The 17,646-nt window shown below is 37.8% G+C and overlaps 1 long non-coding RNA gene across 1 annotated transcript; it reads left to right on the top strand.

The window, feature by feature from the left end:
- Positions 1-13,383, top strand: LOC116445778. Its single transcript, XR_004240879.1, has 4 exons — positions 1-108; positions 431-478; positions 12,996-13,125; positions 13,251-13,383. It is a non-coding gene; the product is annotated as an uncharacterized LOC116445778 (long non-coding RNA).
- Positions 13,384-17,646: the final 4,263 nt, after the last annotated feature.

Below are 17,646 nucleotides of genomic sequence, written 5' to 3'. Positions count from 1 at the left end.
TGCCAGAGAGCCCAGTCTTGGTGGGATACCTACAACTCCCTTCCTTCTATGGAAAGAAAATCTATGCTAAAAGTCTTTCCTGCCTTCTTAGGAGGGTAGTCCTTTTAGGTATGTGGTTTCCTACTGTTGTTTTACACTTGATTTTTTAATTAATTCAAATTCCAAGGTGGAAGTAGCAGCTTGGGGTAGCCAATTATTTTGAATTTCCTTAGATTTGCTTCCATAATCCTTATGCTGTTGTCATGCTTAGTTATGTTGATGGCATAAAACAGCATAAAATTTCAAAGCATTCTTTTTAATATTTTTAAAGTCTTTCAAGATTCTCCACTGAAATACAAGATAAAAATGAAAATCATTGCTCTTTTTGCTGGTGTTCTGTTGTGGTACACCTAATTCTTTTTTCACGTTATCTTTTTGTTTGTGATTTTAGGTATTAGCTTGAGCTTCAGAGGGTAAAAGGCTCAAATGCCACAATAATGTAAGTTAATCAATAATTATATTAATTGGTCTATATGAAGATTTTGCCACTAATAAAAACCTCAGACTTCTATTACTTGGCCTGTATTCAGACATTTCTACCTCTTGCATTTGGTATTTCTCATGAATATTGAATCCCCAAATATGACTAAAAAGAGAAATCGTACACTTACTGTAAACAAGAAGGGCAGCCAAGATTCTCTTGGCACACTAGAAATGCACTTTGTATACCTCATGCAACCCTATGGAATCCATTTGGATTGTGTAATAATCTGTGGGTTTGTGTAATGAATGTACCCTAACTCAGCATATCTGCAAAGGTATGCAAGGTAGCCCTGAAACTGGAAGTACAAATAAGATGAGAAATTGCAAGAAAATGTTGTCCAGATGGTATCTTCATTTTTCATGGCGTTAACCTGATCCTGAGCTTAAAATTTAATGAAGACCTGAAAAACAATTCTGGCAAACGGGCAAAATAGATGGTGGCATGATGAACCAGCAAATCATACCTGTGAGAGGTAGTAAATGTGTATTTCCTTCAGCTAACGTAGGCCCAGAAAGTCTCACTCTTGACCTACAATTAGTCCTGGAGGACAGTTCTGATTCTGTAGTTAGCAGTGGGCTAAAGAAAAGAAGGTGGTCACACAGTTTGTCTGACAGTACCAAAGGTACAAGAGTGAGAAAGTATCAGTTTGATTGTGCTGGCACATTTTGGCTCTTTGAGTTGTCCTGCACCTGTGTAATGTATGAAGTGTGCACATACATTGTAGGGTTTTTCTGTTGTATTCATTATTTTATCTTCCAAGTAGATATCATTTGCTGAGATGTATTATTTCAAAGATTTTTCTTCTGTTGTTGGTCATTTCTTTCTCAGCAGAGCAAGGAATGCAGGTGTTATCCTTTTTTTCCAGAAGCATCTCTTTTTGAGGATGATGGTGTTTGAGGATTGAAGTTGTGGTTGGTTAAACAGTGTTTTGTGGCTTGGGCTGTCACAGGAAAGGCAGTTAAATGTGCACATGCCTTATTATTATAAGGCAGATATGTCAACAAATCATCACGAGTGTTTGCTTGTCTTAGGTATTTCTGTGTCTGTTAAACTCAGGGCTGCTAGCAGAGGATGAGAAAACATTCCTAATGGTGCTTGGTGCAGACTAACTCAGATGTCACTGGCCATTGGTTGCATAATCTCCATAACTACAATCCTAGTCCATGAAAACCCTTCTTCTTCAAAGGGGCCTTTTTTAGTCTTTAAATGCATATTGTTACTCTTCCTATTCACGTAGTAACCATTTTTACCTCCTATTTTTCTCTGCTTTTAAACTAGTTCTGATGCACTCAGTGCTTTAAAAACAAGCCTTTAAAGGCATTTCCCTTTATTTTCTGTGGGAAGCCATGGTAAATGCCATGCACTTTTAAGCAATTAAAAGGCTTTGTGACTTTGGTTTTTTATGTTGTTAATGCGCTTGGTACAGATTCAATGGGTTTTCATATGTAGCAAATTCATCATATATCTATTTTCTGTCTCCTGGCACCTCTGTCAGTTTGATGTTGGGCTCTGAGTAGCTCTTCATATTTCCATGGTTACAAGTAGTCACAAGGGTTCTGTTAACCCCCAAAGGTAAAGTGATTATGTCTCTCTTTTTTTGTTATAAGAAGCATAAAATGAACAAATTAGACTATAGATGTGAAAAGATTGTTTAAAACATTTAAACTCAAACTTCTAATTTTCACTCACTCAAGAAGTGTTGGAGTTTTTGCCACAATTATGGCTATGTCACACTTCTTGTAAAGATGAGCTTTTACCCAAAAACCTGAAGGATCTTTTTTCTTTCCCTTTTAATTTTGATTGAGATTTACAATCGGTTTTGCAGGCAGTGGATTTAGAGCAAACAATGCAGGTTCAGAGCTATCCTGTGATTAAATAATCAGCAGTGCATTACTATCTGTACTATTGCTTATTGTCAAAGATAGAACAAATGGAGGTAAACAGAACATTAACTTGCTGAAGAGAACAGGTGTAGACACATCCACATCAGGATTTCAGATCTCAAATTGCTGTATTTCTTTCTAAAAAGAGACTGAAAGAAAGTCCCTTCTGACTTTCAGATCTCACCTCTTGCCAAAGCCTAGATTCTTCCCCATGAATTAAGTGCAGAGAGTTGCACCTTCTGTGAGTGGATAAGAGATATTAGAGAACCTTAATAGGAGAAGGCTGCTGGAAGGAACAGTGTTTTTTCTGAGAGGCTTTCTCAGACTGGAGCAGTAGCAGGTTTCTTTTGTAGAATAGACTGAGGTAGCTGTGACTCGTTACAGTATCCTGTGATGAAGCACTCTGAATCAAAGAGAGGTTTCTGGATCTTCCCTGGACAGAACAGGTAGTGGGCTCTTGCTGAGGGCAGAGAAGTGAGAGGGAGTGATAAATGAAAGCTGGAGAAAAGTGTCTAATAGGAAGAGACTATCTTGTCTGCTGAAAAGGCTTTGTACAGTGATAGAAGCATTGGCTGGACCTGCAGACAGGGTGAAACAAAGCTCTGCCAGGGAAGGAGACTGAGAGTCTGTTACCACCTATACAGTGTTACTGCTTCAGTGCATACAGCAAAAGCACCAGAATCTGCCTAATTGAAGAGGAGAAAATGCCTCCTTTTCCTTTCTTTCTGGCAGTTTTCTTTTTAGCTGGAGGTACTACATTTGCTGAGTCTCCAAGCCAGTAGAGGCATAAGCTGATTTTATGGTGGAGTAGCAGGTAATACTGTAAAACAACAAGTTGTTTAAATAATACAGCCATAGGGAAAAGTATATTAATGTGGGAAATGGACCAGAAAGCACCTATCATATTCTAGATATTCACCTGAAAGACAGCTAATAGTAAAAAACAAGTCTTCATGCTCAAAGTGAATTATGTTAATGACTGTTTAGAATCCCAGTGGAGTGCCTGGGCAGACGGATTATATTCAGACATAATGCGTGAGAGATGCTAAATGTTTTATTATACAATGTATCTAAACACTTGCAAGCAGAAACAGAGTCCCAGTCCATGTATGAACAAGAGAAATGGGGTAAAAAAACCTCTGGAATGGTGATGGAGCTGGCTACTTCCCATTGGTACCTAGCTGTTGTAGTCTTCAGGTGTCGGATTGTGAGGCAAGTGTGCATGTCCGGGGTGTTTCAGGTGCCAATGGCCATTTCATACATGTGTTTGCAGAGCAAACGCCAAGATCATGCTTCCAACCTGACAGTCGGGCCAGCTGTGAGCCCAGGGAGCAGGGTTTGTGGATCTGAGCCTGCCTGACAAGGCTGTGGCAGGATGCCACGAGTGCCACCAAACATCTAGAAAGGAGCATGACAGCACAAAGAACCGGGTTTGCTGGTGAGAATTTTGACAGCCCATTTCAGATCCAGCTGTGACTTTCCCAGGTTAATCAGGTGCCAAGAAATGGCATCTCTTAGATCTTGGGATTTTCTCTCTGCCAGGTTTAAAGCTCTTAGAACTGTGAATATTATGACCTTGCTTGCTCCCAATGAATGTTTGGGGCTTTTTCAAGTAAGGGTTACATGTTTTAAGCTCCCTTCATCACTAAGTTTTCTCCTGGTAGTGCAGTTACAAAGAGATGAGAATGTTTTCTCACTTTTTCTGTGACTGTGTTTTTGTTGGAACAGACCCGTTTGGTTCAAACTCTTTGTGAGTGTGTCTGTAGGAACAGCAGTGCAGGATACTCAGAATGTTCCAGGCAGTAATTGCCAAGGTAACAAAGTTAGAAAAGGAAAATATTTGGTAGGTGCATAATTAGTGGGAAATCATTCTAGAATCCTGGAAATTGGCATGATAAATTCAAATTATATGTCAAACCAATTCTTCTGTCTCCAGAGTAAGAAAATCACTCATTTGGAATTTCAATGGGAAATGAATTCATTATAAACTTACTATCAGGAAACTAGAATATCCTAATATTTGGTTCTACTATTTTATAACATATTGTTACATCAGTGCTTCTAAAACTATTATTGACTGCAGTAGATCTTGTGGAACTCTGTGTGTATAAATATACATTTTCCTCTCAGAGCAATAGTTTTGCTATTTGCCTGGAAAAGATCTTTGACCTCTCTATATGACAAAAATCATTTTCTAGAAAAATTTTCTGGCAAGGATGAGACAAATACTGCCTTATAGAAAAACAAAGATACTCCTATTAGGGATGGGAGATTAGAGCTGATTCTTTCCTGGTTCTTCAGTCTTGGAGTTTCTAATTCCACCAACACTTTGGGGTAAGTCCCTCTGTGAACAGCTGTTTAGTTGTTTATAAGCCTTTTACTAGAGTACCTTCATTACAAACTGGAAGAAATTTGTTCTTTGGTGCCTACAAGAACATCTGTCTTCACTAGTCCAGCTGTTACTGTTTGGAAAGCAAACTCGGGGGGGGTCAGATGTTTATTTTATCATAAAGTCTTGTTAAGGTTCTAAACTCAGCTGCAACCCTCGGATCACTGTGAGAGGCCAAGGCCTGAGGATGATCCCTTTGTTGTGTTGCTTTCAGGGAAGCAGGAGCAGAAAATAAGGAATTCTTTTCCTTATAGGAAAAAAAATTAAAAAGTAAGAGCTTTCTTGTTATTCTGCAATACTTTTACAAGTTTCCATTATCATTGTTCGTGTCCTAAAAACACTTAAAGCAGGTTGCATCTTAGCAGTGCTTATCCAAGAGTTTCACCTTGTTTGCTAAAGCAGATTCTGAGCTTCCCAGGACCCAACTGTGCAAAACAATTTGCAATTCTTCCTTTTCCATGCACTCTGGTTGTGGTGATGAAGGTGGAAAGGCTATCACAGAAGCCACGAGGGAGGGTTTTATCAAATTTTGTTAAGGTTTTTGACTCATGAGGAACATTTTATATGTTTATTTGTATGTTTGCACTTCAGGGTAGCAAGCCTGGTGTTTGTCAAATGTGTACAAGAAGTATGTTAAAGGAAAGGACATGGGAAAGCAGTATCACAGTGCTGGGATAAAAGAAAATATAAAATGAAATGAAACTTCAGATTTTGAACTCACCTAACCAGGAGTTGCCACTCAGATATCTGAGCATGTGGTTATCTCTCAAAACTCTCTCATTATTGAAGTATTTATTGAGTTTACACAGAGAACTTAGATCAGAGTAAGAGAAAAATATTTAGCAATTATAAAATAAAGCATTATTTAAGATCTTTCTACAAATAAAGCAATAGCAAAAACAGAATGGCATTTTATTGTGTAAATACATGATTAAATTTATCTTGTGTTTGAAAAGATCCTTTTCTATCCATAAACACTTAACACAGATCAGAACCCAGAGAAGTGATTGTAAGACAGTGCAGAGCATGTAACCTCCAGCAAATTAGCCTGTGGTCAGTCTGGCAGCTTTGTTGTTGCTGCGCAAGAATTTATTTGTTCGGTGTGTTTGCAGTGTCTCCTGCATGTGTTGGATGCACCAGGAGAGGGCAGAACTACACAGGTGTAGTCACTTACCCGGGCTCTGTGCTGTGTGTGGAAGTGGAAAACTCCTCTATGAAAAGATTTGCTGGCGGTTGTCATTTAATGTTCACCTAAAATCAGTTCCTCGGATATTCAGAAATTATGTATTTTCTACGTAAGTGTTTCGTCGCTGCTCTGCTACCAAGAAACTCTTCTGAAAGAAAAGATTTCTGGGTTTTAATAGCACTGTGAGGGGAGGTCCAGCATTTAACTGGATTATTCAGTGTCCACTTGCAACAGAGTTATCATTTTCACTGTTGAAGGTTGCTGTAAATCTAGTTTATTTTGCTTCCCCCCCCCCCCCGTCTTTTTTTTTTTTCTAACTATAGTCCGGTTTCTCATTTAATTATTTTGCAAGGTGTTATTTTTTCCTTTCTTCAGGTTTAGAATAAAAGGTTCTAAACCAAAGTGCCTGTTTTTAATATATATTGTAGGATATTAGCCACATGAGCTGTAAACCAGATTAAAATCAGTGTTTCTCTTGAAAACCTGCATGGAATGGAATGCGACATTTATTTTTATTTTCTGTAGAGAGCCTGATTTAAAGGCCACTCACTCTGAGTGATTTAAATCAATCAAGGTACTTTGGGTAAACTGGGCTGTTGATAAAGTGAGGTTTTTTCAAAACAAAAGCCAAGCTTCTTCCCCAATGATTTGCAGCTTGAGTAAAGAGAAGTGGTGACAGTCCCAGAGCAGGACTTGGGAAACAGAAGAATGAGTGGGTGAAGGACAACTGAGGTGACAGTGACCTTCACTGTTTGTTTTGGTACAGTTTTTGCCTTATTATTTTAGGGTCCTTCTAGCAAAAGCTCGACTGTTTTTTTTTTCCTCTGGGAATTAGATAGAAAGATATAATCAGAGAATCCTAATATTTATGCTGTAATAAAATCACTCATGCTAATGGTAAGTAGGTGCAATAAACTTTATTTTACAATGAATCTACAAGTATTGGGATTGAGCCTTTTTTTGTTTATTTAAAAAATGACAGGAGTGTGCTTAAGCAAGTTCTTGAGACCTATAAAGTATAGTTGGCTCAATATATCGTCAAAATGAAATGGCTAAAATGGTGTCATTGTAGTCTGAAGGTAAGTAGGCTGAAGGGTTTGGGGGATATTTAAATCACTCACAGTAAAAGCAAAACAGTCCTTTGCAGGCAAAAAATACCAATATTATTGCAGAAGTGCTGTTTTAGGAACTATGATCAATATTGACTTCTCTTGAACTAAGAGAGGATTGGGGGTTTTGTTTAAAATTGTGGATCAGGAATGCAATCTCTGATATGAAACACACTTTGCAGATCATATGGGGCTGTCTCAGCCCAACAGCTGTCTCTGCATCAAGCTGGAAGGTAGTTTGATCTCCCAGAATCTCTGTCCCCAAAGTGTTGTCAGTTCAGATCCTCTCATCTGGGCTTATTGGACTGGTCTTATGTCATCTGTATGAGCAATTCTGACTGCCTTGCTGTTTTACTAGATATCATCTATTAATTTGGAGTTAGACAAATGCCATAATTCCCACCTATAAAAATATTGGAGGCATTGTGACTTACATCCTTCTAATAGAAATTGACTTTTTATGAGTTATGTGACCTCTGTTGTTGAAGTTCATGTGATTAACTCATCTTGTTGTACAGTATTTCTATACCAACCCCATTACAGAATATCTGTGGCTGTGAGACACAAGCCCAGCACCTGTCAGATGTGAAACAATCTGGATCTTTCATATATTGCAGGCACAGAATGCCCATTTTCCTGTAGAACCGTGGCTCAGGATCCAGCTGCTCATTCCAATGGTGTTATTGTGTGGGAGACAAATCTTGAAAACCTGCACTGAGTGTAAATTGATGCAATTTATGTTTCTGTGTCTGGAAGCCAAATATTTTGAAAGGACATCCTCCCCTGGTTCTCAGCATGAGAACTTGGCAACCCAAACCTGACTATTCCTATGCCCACATTCATTTTCACTTAACTCACTTTAACAAAAGCATCAAACTAGAGTTTAAAAGTGCTTCTAATATTAACTCTGTTCTTTGGCAATTTCATCTGACGAAACTTCCAACTTCCTGTTTAACATTTACAATAGGGAGTTGTGTTCTGAAGGCCAAAATAGCCCTGTACTAAAATCTGTATGTAAGGATCCAGATAAATATAGCATCTTGAGCTAATTTTTAGCTGTTTGAAATGGAAATAAACACAAGCTTTACTTGTCAGTATGAACTTGCTGGATGATTTGGATCAACTGATGAAGCCAAGGCAGTAATTCCCTGAAAATATTATTTTGAGAATTGAATCTGATTAATGTTTTAGAGCCTTATCTTCTACATACTGCTTCACTTTTCTTAGTGAAAAAACCAAAAGATACAAGTTTCTCTTGGCTTTTTAGTTTCCTTCAGTCTGAATATAATGTTAGTAATATACAAGTAAAGACATCCCTCTGTAAATCCTTTTGTTCATGACTTCTAATTCAAAATGCTCTTCTAATATAAATGGTTAATGAATGAATAATGTTTGAAGCGATGAAGAATTATGGTAGGTTTATTCAATTTACTTTCGCCTGTAATCTGGAATATTTTACATTACCTGTTTGGAATTTTACAATCATATGAACTGCCTCAAGCATTTCTTCTCATGTTCTCCTTTGTCAGGTAAATTGCCATATAAACTAATAAAGTTTAGAGAAATTAACTTGCTGAGACCTTGTTCCTTTCACAATTCTCAAGATTTGTACTCCAATGAATTATAAAACTCTCTGGTCTCTCCACTAGGGTAAAAACTTCATTACTAGTCACTATCAATTCCCTTGCCAATTTTCAGTCACTTCTGCAAAATAGCCTGGAAAGGCTTCTTGACTGAATGGAAACTGCAGGGTTTATTCTCAAATACAGGGACCATATTCAATACTGCTGCAAACCCAATGCAGGTTATATTTAGAGTGGATTTTTCTTCCTGAATTTCCATCAGGGACTCTCAAGAACTGATTCAAATAAGTGGACAATAGACAGTAGCTGGTGTTGTCCGTTGTCACAGGAAAATATCAATTATTTTCTTCTTTGGGAGGAAAAGAGTGTTTCTGTAATAGGACCCTTTATTCTCATATCTTGAAAACAAATAGATGTACTACTGCTAGAGATCAGTGTTTGCATCTCCCTGTTTATGAACTTCTAGCACGTTTAAGAAAGATCAGAATTCTACCTACATATTTCTGCTACTTCTAAAAACAATAGTTTGTTCCCCTGGAGTTCTAGGAAATTTCTGTATTATTCTGTAGCTAAACAAAGAATCTGTATCTACTGTATCTAGAAAACTTTCCTTTAAGAGCTTCCTTTTTTTGGCTTACTGAGTTTTACTTGAGTTGAATTTCTGAAGCTGTGGATTATATGTAACTTGATATGTTGCTTCTTGAAGTGCTACATTTTTGACATGAAGTGGGAAATTATTTTTATATTAATTTTGTGGACAGTTCTTAGCCTTGCATTTTCAAAGGCAAGATGCCCTGTTCAGTTCCCAATTCATTAAGAGTTGCAAGGATGAAAATTTTCTAAGAGTTTAAAGGAGCTCGAAAACCCTTGGGTGCTGCACCTTCTGTCATCATTTGCTCATGACTATCTGTAATTCTGCCTACTGAAGTATCACCTCTCACAATTTATACTCATCCACACCATCTCTCCAGTGGAGATCAGGTGTTCTGATTTCCAAGCTGGCATTGTTTCCTGCTTGAGACAGTATTCATGCATGCATTTTTGAGGGGTAAGCTGCTTAGAGGTTTGCTGGTTTAGGACAGCTCTGGTTTCATGGAAGTTAAGGTAAAAATATAAAGCTTTTGAAGGGCGCTGATAGTGTGATGTTTGTTATGAAACAAAAGGAAATTATTGTACCCAATTGGCAATGCCTTACCAGCTACAAAAAAAAAAAAGTCAAGAGGTTTTTGGAGTTCCCAGGTTAATTTGCATGGAGTAGATGAAGCCCACGATGGAGAATTCTGTTGGTCTGCAGTGGTAGAGGAAGGTAGTTCATTCTGTTTCCTTCTTCACTTAGCCTTTGTTTCCACTTTCTCCAGTCTTGTTGACTCCCCCTCTCTCACTGTTTGTGTGCTCACACTCCTCTGCTCTGCAGTGTTTGTCCATTTTTGGGCAGATCCACCAGTTTCTGCTGGGCTGGAGCTTATGGATGGGATGAGATGTGAACCTAAAATGGACCAATTCTTAAGCTGCACTTTCTGTTGTTTGTTGGAAACTTAGGTTGGTCAATTCTACTTTGACATTCTTTCTTCTGCTGCTGCTGCTCCATCCAGGACACTGCATGAAGCCAGTTAACAAAATAGATAATGACAAAATGAACCTGGCAGGAGAGAAATGAAAGCTTGTAAGGAGTGTGGTGCCTCATATATGATATTCCTGTTTTAGGGAAAAGGATTGGCAGCTTGACTAACTCCATTGTTTATTCACTGGAGAAGTAAGTCAGCACTTTGCAATCTGGTTAATGTGCTCAATTTAGAGCTCTATGTAAGTACTTGTAAATGAAATGTTGATTTCAATTTTTAAAAGCCATGAACTGTTGTTCTTTTTGTCAGCAACAGACAGATGCTAAATCTTTTTGGTTTTAATCTTGTTGTTTCTGTGATTAATATTTATGCTAGCTGTTTACCAGCAGTATGTCTTATTTTGGCCTCTGCCCGCCTGAATACTGGGGAGTTACTTTTGTACTCAAGCACTGAGCAGGAATGCTGAAATCTATCTGGAATTGGTACAGGAGCATTGTACTTTAATTTCTCCACTGCTGAATAATTTTACACTGTCTTTACTGGGGAAAAATGGTAGCACTTAGAAACTTTTCCAGCTTCACTGTCTCGATGGTAGAGTCCATTTTGAGACTGATAAACTGGAATAAAATGTGATCTTTATGTTTTACACAGAGACAGAAGGTTAGAATTTAACTTCCCATCTAAGCTGCATGAAATAATATTGTGGAGTCGTATGAAATAGTATAGAAAGTTTCTACCTTTCAAATCTAACTTACCTCAGTAATTGTGGAGATTTTTGCTCCAAGTCACTCAATTTGTTCTGAAAATCCTGTGTATCAATATTTGAAGAATTAATAGTTTCATATAACTGCCTTCAAGTTGTTCTTCTCTGTATTTTGGGGTAACTTCCTTGAGTCAATTCTTTGTCTTTGAAAGTACAGGCATTCAAACTAAGGGTAAAACAATAGAACCAAATTGTGTCGTCATCTGATTGGGGATGGCCAAATCTTAGAAATAGTTATGCAATGTTTTTTAGTTATTTAGATGATTCTCAATGAATCATACAGCTCATATTTACTGTAATGTTTAAGTGTATTTTTAAAGGCTATGAATAAAATAAAAACTGAAACTCAATTATATAGTATGTGCACTACATAATATATAAAACATTTATGCTATGAACAGTAAACAGCTTTTCTGAGTTTGATGCTTTTACAAACCTAAATAATTCCATTAATTTTTTATAATAAATTTTTCATCTGGATTCTCTAGCATTTTTATACCAAGTATTACTTACTTTAATAAAAGCCAAATGTAATCATTGCTATAAGTATGGATTGTGTATTTTATGGATGCTGGATTCCAAACTGCTGAAGATGTTGCCTTGTCTCTGGTTTTACTTATTCAAATATGATTTAAAAATTAATGACCTTGCTTTTGCTTTTTGATGATTTTTATTTTAAAAGTTGATTAAGTGTGATTTACATTGTAATTTTTGTATTTGATCTTTAAAAATTGTATCTGACATTATCAGAATAACGTGATTTTTTTTAACTCTTTGGGAATGTTCAGTTCTGTCTGGTCTAGTGATTGGAGGGAAGTATTAAATTGCTTTTAATGCTTAGTGAATGTAAGCATTCTGTATGAAACTGTGTTGTGTTGAAGGCTCTATGCTTGCATGTACAATTTTTTTGATTTTATCTCGAGAAATGCAGAAAGCAACTTCTTCACTGGATTTGTGAAATCAGGAGTTTCGTAGTCAGACTTTACATCTGATTTTACTGCCAGATGCAGACCTTGAATATTGGCACACACGTTCCTGATTAGTAACATTTACTGAAAAATAATTATATGGAATTATTTTAAAACATTTAGCTAAAAGGGTAATTCTCCAGCTTTTTTTTTTTTACAGAAAGTTAAAAATATGAGTCATAATAAAATTATTTATGTTTTGCCATAATAATTATCTCGATGTCTTATGCTTGAAATCTGTTCATATCTTATGTTCCTGGTTTTATTATTTTCTGTATTTTCAATTTTTTTCTCTCTTCATTTGAATATATTTATCAGCTACTAATATATTGTCAATGGGTATAGCTGGCACCACACGTAGGTATCAGGAACTGTGGTGACAGGACATGGGGGAATGGCTTTAAACTGAAAGAGAGTAGGTTTAGATGAGGTATTAGGAAGAAATTCTTCCCTGTGAGAGTGGTGAGGCCCTGGAAGAGTTTCTCCAGAGGAGCTGTGGCTGCCCCATCCCTGGAAGTGTTCAAGGCCAGTTGATGGGGCTTGGAGAAACTTGGGATGGTGGGAAGTGTCCGTGCCCATGGGCCCTTAAATGTCTCTTCCAACTCAATGCATTCTGTGACTCTGTGACTCTGTGATTCTGTGATTCTGTGATTCTGTGGTTCTGTGTCCCATTTACCCAGCAGACCACCTGGGCAGTATCTTCAGTTTCACAGTCGTTTGCAGGTGTGATTACCAAGGACGAGATCCTAAAGACAAGTGCAGGCTCTGCTGCTAGTCTGGAGTTTCCGGTGCGCTCTTATTCCACAAGAACCGGTGGGTTTTCAGGTGACTGCTCTGGGAAGTTTGTGTCGGCAGGTGAACAGTCACAGCCCTGACAGCAGCACAGATCTGCATCCTGCCCCTGAGACCAGCACAGGGACTGCAGCAGCATCCCCTGGGGCAAAACTCCAAAACTCTCCTCTGCCCTGCTCCAAATTTCAGCCACAAATGTCCCTGAAATTTCTGCCATATGTTTTGCCACGTTCTCAGGTTATACCTGCACAGGCCCAAAATAAAAAAGAACTGCTCGACGTGTGCTTCAGATCCAGACATACTCGCTGCAACCAAGGGCCCCTTTTCCTGTTTCTGCAAGCTAAGGAAAGTCACCAAGGTTTTCCAGGTACCAGGCATGGCCCAGTGCCACACATCATTATGCAAATCTAGGGCTTAGAGCAACCTTGATAAATGGTGTGTAATGTACTAGTAAATAGCTAACATTTCTACTTCCTCTCTCTGTTTTTATAGAAACCCTTGGTGAGCATCCCAGAAATGGCACATATCCAGTTGGTTCCCGATACCTTCAAGGAGCACTTTTTCTCCAATTAGTTATATCCTTACATTAATGGCTTCTGACAATAAAGTATTTTAGACCCCCTTTCCCAATGAGTAGAAATCCATTCTGGTTTTAAAAATGTTAGGCTATGGACTGTGCCAAGAAATTCCCTGGCAAACAACTAATTATGTCCACAGACAAAGTCTGACAAAGAAATTGCTTCAAGCCACAAGTCAGAGGCTTAACCATTGTTTGTGTGAAGTTACTTTTCAGCTGGCGATTGGGGTTGTTTGGGAGGGAATGTGGCTGGGAATCAGTGTCCTTTGTTCGGGACACAGGCTCTGCTTTAGCCAGCTTATGGAGCCGTCCGTAAAATGGCCTCTTTGCTTTCACTTAACAGGATGGTGTTCACCTTTCTGCTCTGCTGAGCACCATTTCATGACTTCACAGCCCAGGAATTAAACCCAACGCACAAAAGCAGCTTTGCCAGTAATTGTCTGCAGATTAAATTAAAGGCCTGTTCTCATATAGTGTATCTGAATTGTATCAGACCCGCTCCTCGGTTTACACACTTGTTCCTGTCAGTACGAGGAGGCTGCTGGAAAACGTTGCAGTCCTTGGAAGCCTGTCCGTCAGTGATTCGATGAAAGTGCTGGGGGTTTTGTGTGTTCAACGTGATGTCAATTCTATTGTGTTTCATAATGAAAAAAAATAGCTTAGCCCGCTAGGAAAACACCAAAGTGTCTTAGTGGTGGCAGCTACTGCCACTAGCTCTATTCTATGCTGTGACTGCTAAATTCCCACTGTCATAGTGTTTGGCAGGTTGAAATTTTCATTTTATTTTTGTTCAAAATTTTGAGCAATGAACAAATCTCAGGTTTTTTTTGTTTTTTTTTTTTTTTTTTGATTAGTTACATTTGTGTAGAATAATCCTGGCTAGTTTAAGACATGCCTTTTTCCTGTCACTTCTGTGCATTATATTTTTACAAATGGAGAGTATGAAGCTATTAATTTCAGGAAGAAAACATTTAAACATAAGACAATTAAAGAGCCAGTCAGTTTCTGCTGGGGTGGATTTATGTATTTCTTTCTTCTGATTTTATTTTCTCTTGACTGTATACTGTATAACTGAATTGTGCAACTGCTCCATGAATTCTTGACTCAGAATGTGCTGCAGCTTGCTTTTTGCTTAAAAAATTTATCTCACCACTGCCTGTCCAGCTGGTGTAGCTGATGAATAACAGTTTGGGGCTCACCATCCCTTTTAAAATTTCACAACCTCTAATTTCTCATTAACAACAAGCTTCATGGTTGCCAAAGTTACCCCATCAATCTTTCAAAGACCAGCACATTGTCACATTAGTCAATATAATCCTTGCACAGATTCTATAAAGATGTTATATCTGAAAGTCATCTCAAAACTTGAGTTTAGGGTCATCATCAGTAAAGATGCAAAGAAAACATGGATGTACCTTCACATTTCTTGATGCAGGAGCATCTGGGGAAAAGTTGATCCTAATGCATTCAGCCTCAGTCAGATTTTACAAATGACCCTGAACTGATTTTATGTCTGGGGTTTTTTTAATGAAAAATGCCAAAGACCTCTCCTTTCAGAAGAATAGTCTTTAATGACCAGACAGCCTTTGGAGTGAGTGTTTTTTAACATTAAGGTTTTCATTCCTCCAAGTTTTAACATATTGTTATGAAACAGTTGATCAGTGGGATAACGCTGAATCATGAAAGAGTGGGTCAAGAATTAAAGTACTATTTTGAACTGCACACAGCTTTCTAGTCAGAAAAGAAGATAGACTTTTGAAAATTAAATGCAGGCTAATTGTCTTCTACTAATATTTTTTTAATAAAAGTATTAAATTTTGTTTAGTTGCATAAAATATGAAATTATTTGCTGAAGAAAAAATAACCCACCTCACAACACTTGAGGAGATATCTTGTGCCTGCAGCACCAGCTGCACGGCCTCCTTCCAGCACCTCATTTGTCTTCTCAGCCTGGCTTTGCCAAGGGTATTTGCTTAGGAAAATGAAACTACCAGTCCAATGAGAACTCGTTCTAAAATGTTGTTACCTCAAATGCCATGGTATCAGGGCAGTACATACGTGTCCATACACGTTATTCCACACTAGACTTCACTGCCTTTTCATTTTTCTTTCTCTTTCTGCTGTTGCTAACATGGTACATTTGCTCCTTCCTGCTCAATCTCAGTCTGATTCAGCCTTTGTTTTCCCTTCACATGACCAGAACTCTCACTCAGGCCCTTATCATTTCATGTCTTGACAGCTCCAGTCATCTCCCTTCTAGTCTCAACAAATACTGGCTTGCAACATATGTATCTTTGAAAATATTTTTCATCTTGTTATGCTGGTGTTCCATTGTTCTCTCTCTTGTACTGTGGATTATTTTCTTTAACATTCTAGACCGCACCTTACCATCTCCTATTTGCTTGCACTGCTGACTATATGGCATCTGCAGTGCCAATCTTTATGGCCCTTTCAAGTGTCTCCAGCAAGCAGCTTTACATTTCCCCCTGTGGTATTTAACATGGAGTATTAACTGAAAATCCCGAGTGCTATTTCATTGTCCTTTCATTCCTTCTTAATTGGAACCTCTAAATTGTGCTGCAGTTTGACTAGGTAATAACAGTGCTAACCTGACACAACACTTCCCAAAGAATTCTTGGCTACTACCAAAGGGCACTGAATTCAACCAGCACTAAAGTCACGTGGCTCTTGTTAAATACACCGTAGTCCTATGGCTTAAGTGAAACTCATCCATTGCAGTATTGTGTGCTAAAACTTACCAGGAGAGTGCTGCAGCTGCATGTCCCATCCATATCAGTCCATCTAATGCAATTTCCTCTGTCTCCAAGTGCTGATTTCCATTACATTGCAGGACACTTACAACTAGGCATTGCAGCATTGAATGGAACAATACTGAAGCCCTTTTGAGGATTCTGGCATAAATCTCACCTGAGAAAGAGAATTGGGTTTATATTTTCAAGGATCTGGAAGTGTCCAATGATTAAAATAGGCAAATATTAGTATTTTCAAGGAAGTATAAGCAGCTTCTATAGTTTCTATATAATTTGCAAGTTTCCTTTATTTCTAGCTCCCTCTCCTCAGTTTCTGCTTGCCTGTGAAATCCCACAATTTTGTAAGAGGCAAAATATTTGGGTGATGAGCAAGTGGAAGGGAAACTTACCTAATTATCTTCTTATGTATCACAGGGGCTTTGGGCTACTTCATTAGATGTTCATTAGTTCATGTTACAGTTGATACCAAGTTAATCCTATTAGAATTTGGTATGTTACACAGCTTTGGAAGGGATAATGTGGGAGGCTTCTGGAAGGAGTAGTCTGTAGCCCTAGATTGCTGTGGAAGATTTCTTACTATCTTCATTGCAAGCTGGGAGAAGGAAGCCATGGTGTCCTAGGGATCATGAAGGAGATTACATTATTACAGAAAACAACAGTATTTTTGTTAGAAGCACATGTACTACCACAAAACAGCAATGTATAGAAGTAAATTTCCCAAATAGGGTGATGGCAACTTCCTAGATTGTTTTAGTTTTCATCCTGCAGGACCAGGGAGATTGGACCAGATGCCCCACAGTGATTGCTTCCAACCTTACCCATCCTGTGATTCTGTGATTCCTAAGTATGTATTTCTTTTTCTAACCAATGACTGCATGATTCAGGAAATTATTTCCCAGATGCATAAACTTAAACTTTCCCTTCTGATTTAATTTTGAAGAGGGAATTGCATTGAACTTCTCTTAAGCAATTTAGTTGAGATTTCTGTTTAATCTGGACGAAATAATCATAGAAACAGATTTTGGTCAATCACTAGTATGGCAGAGCAAATTTTGATGCATTTAATTTTCAAGTGTATAACTACTGTATGTCAGTGTTTTCTGATAACTTGTAATTGTGAAAAAGCCTAGAGAAAAATTAATTGGAAATTTAAATATGCAGATAAGTATTGGATGAAGAGTTAGTATGGAAAGCAGAAATTAAGGAAAACATGGCAATAAAAATGGTGGGATAAAAGCTGTCTATAAACACTCCCATGTGTTTAATTACTAAGAAATGTGGTCTGTTAATAATCTGCAAAGTTTTTATTGGATTCTGAGAGCATGCAAAACTGCATTAGAAAGTGTTTGGATACAAATTTAGCATATTTAAAGAAACATTCCTGAAAGAATATTTGGAATTCAGAGCAAAATTTCTAGACAATGGGATACCTGTAAGAAGGACGTCTCGTGAAATGGACCTTATTAAGCTTGATCACCACAAAATAAAAATCCAATTAAGGCATTGAAAAGATAAAGAAAGACCATCTGTGAGGGAATTT

This window comes from Corvus moneduloides, chromosome 6, assembly GCF_009650955.1.
Source record: "Corvus moneduloides isolate bCorMon1 chromosome 6, bCorMon1.pri, whole genome shotgun sequence".
Classification (NCBI taxonomy): domain Eukaryota; kingdom Metazoa; phylum Chordata; class Aves; order Passeriformes; family Corvidae; genus Corvus; species Corvus moneduloides.
Note: the sequence above shows the minus strand (reverse complement) of the source record. Positions and strands in the feature narration are given on the sequence as shown.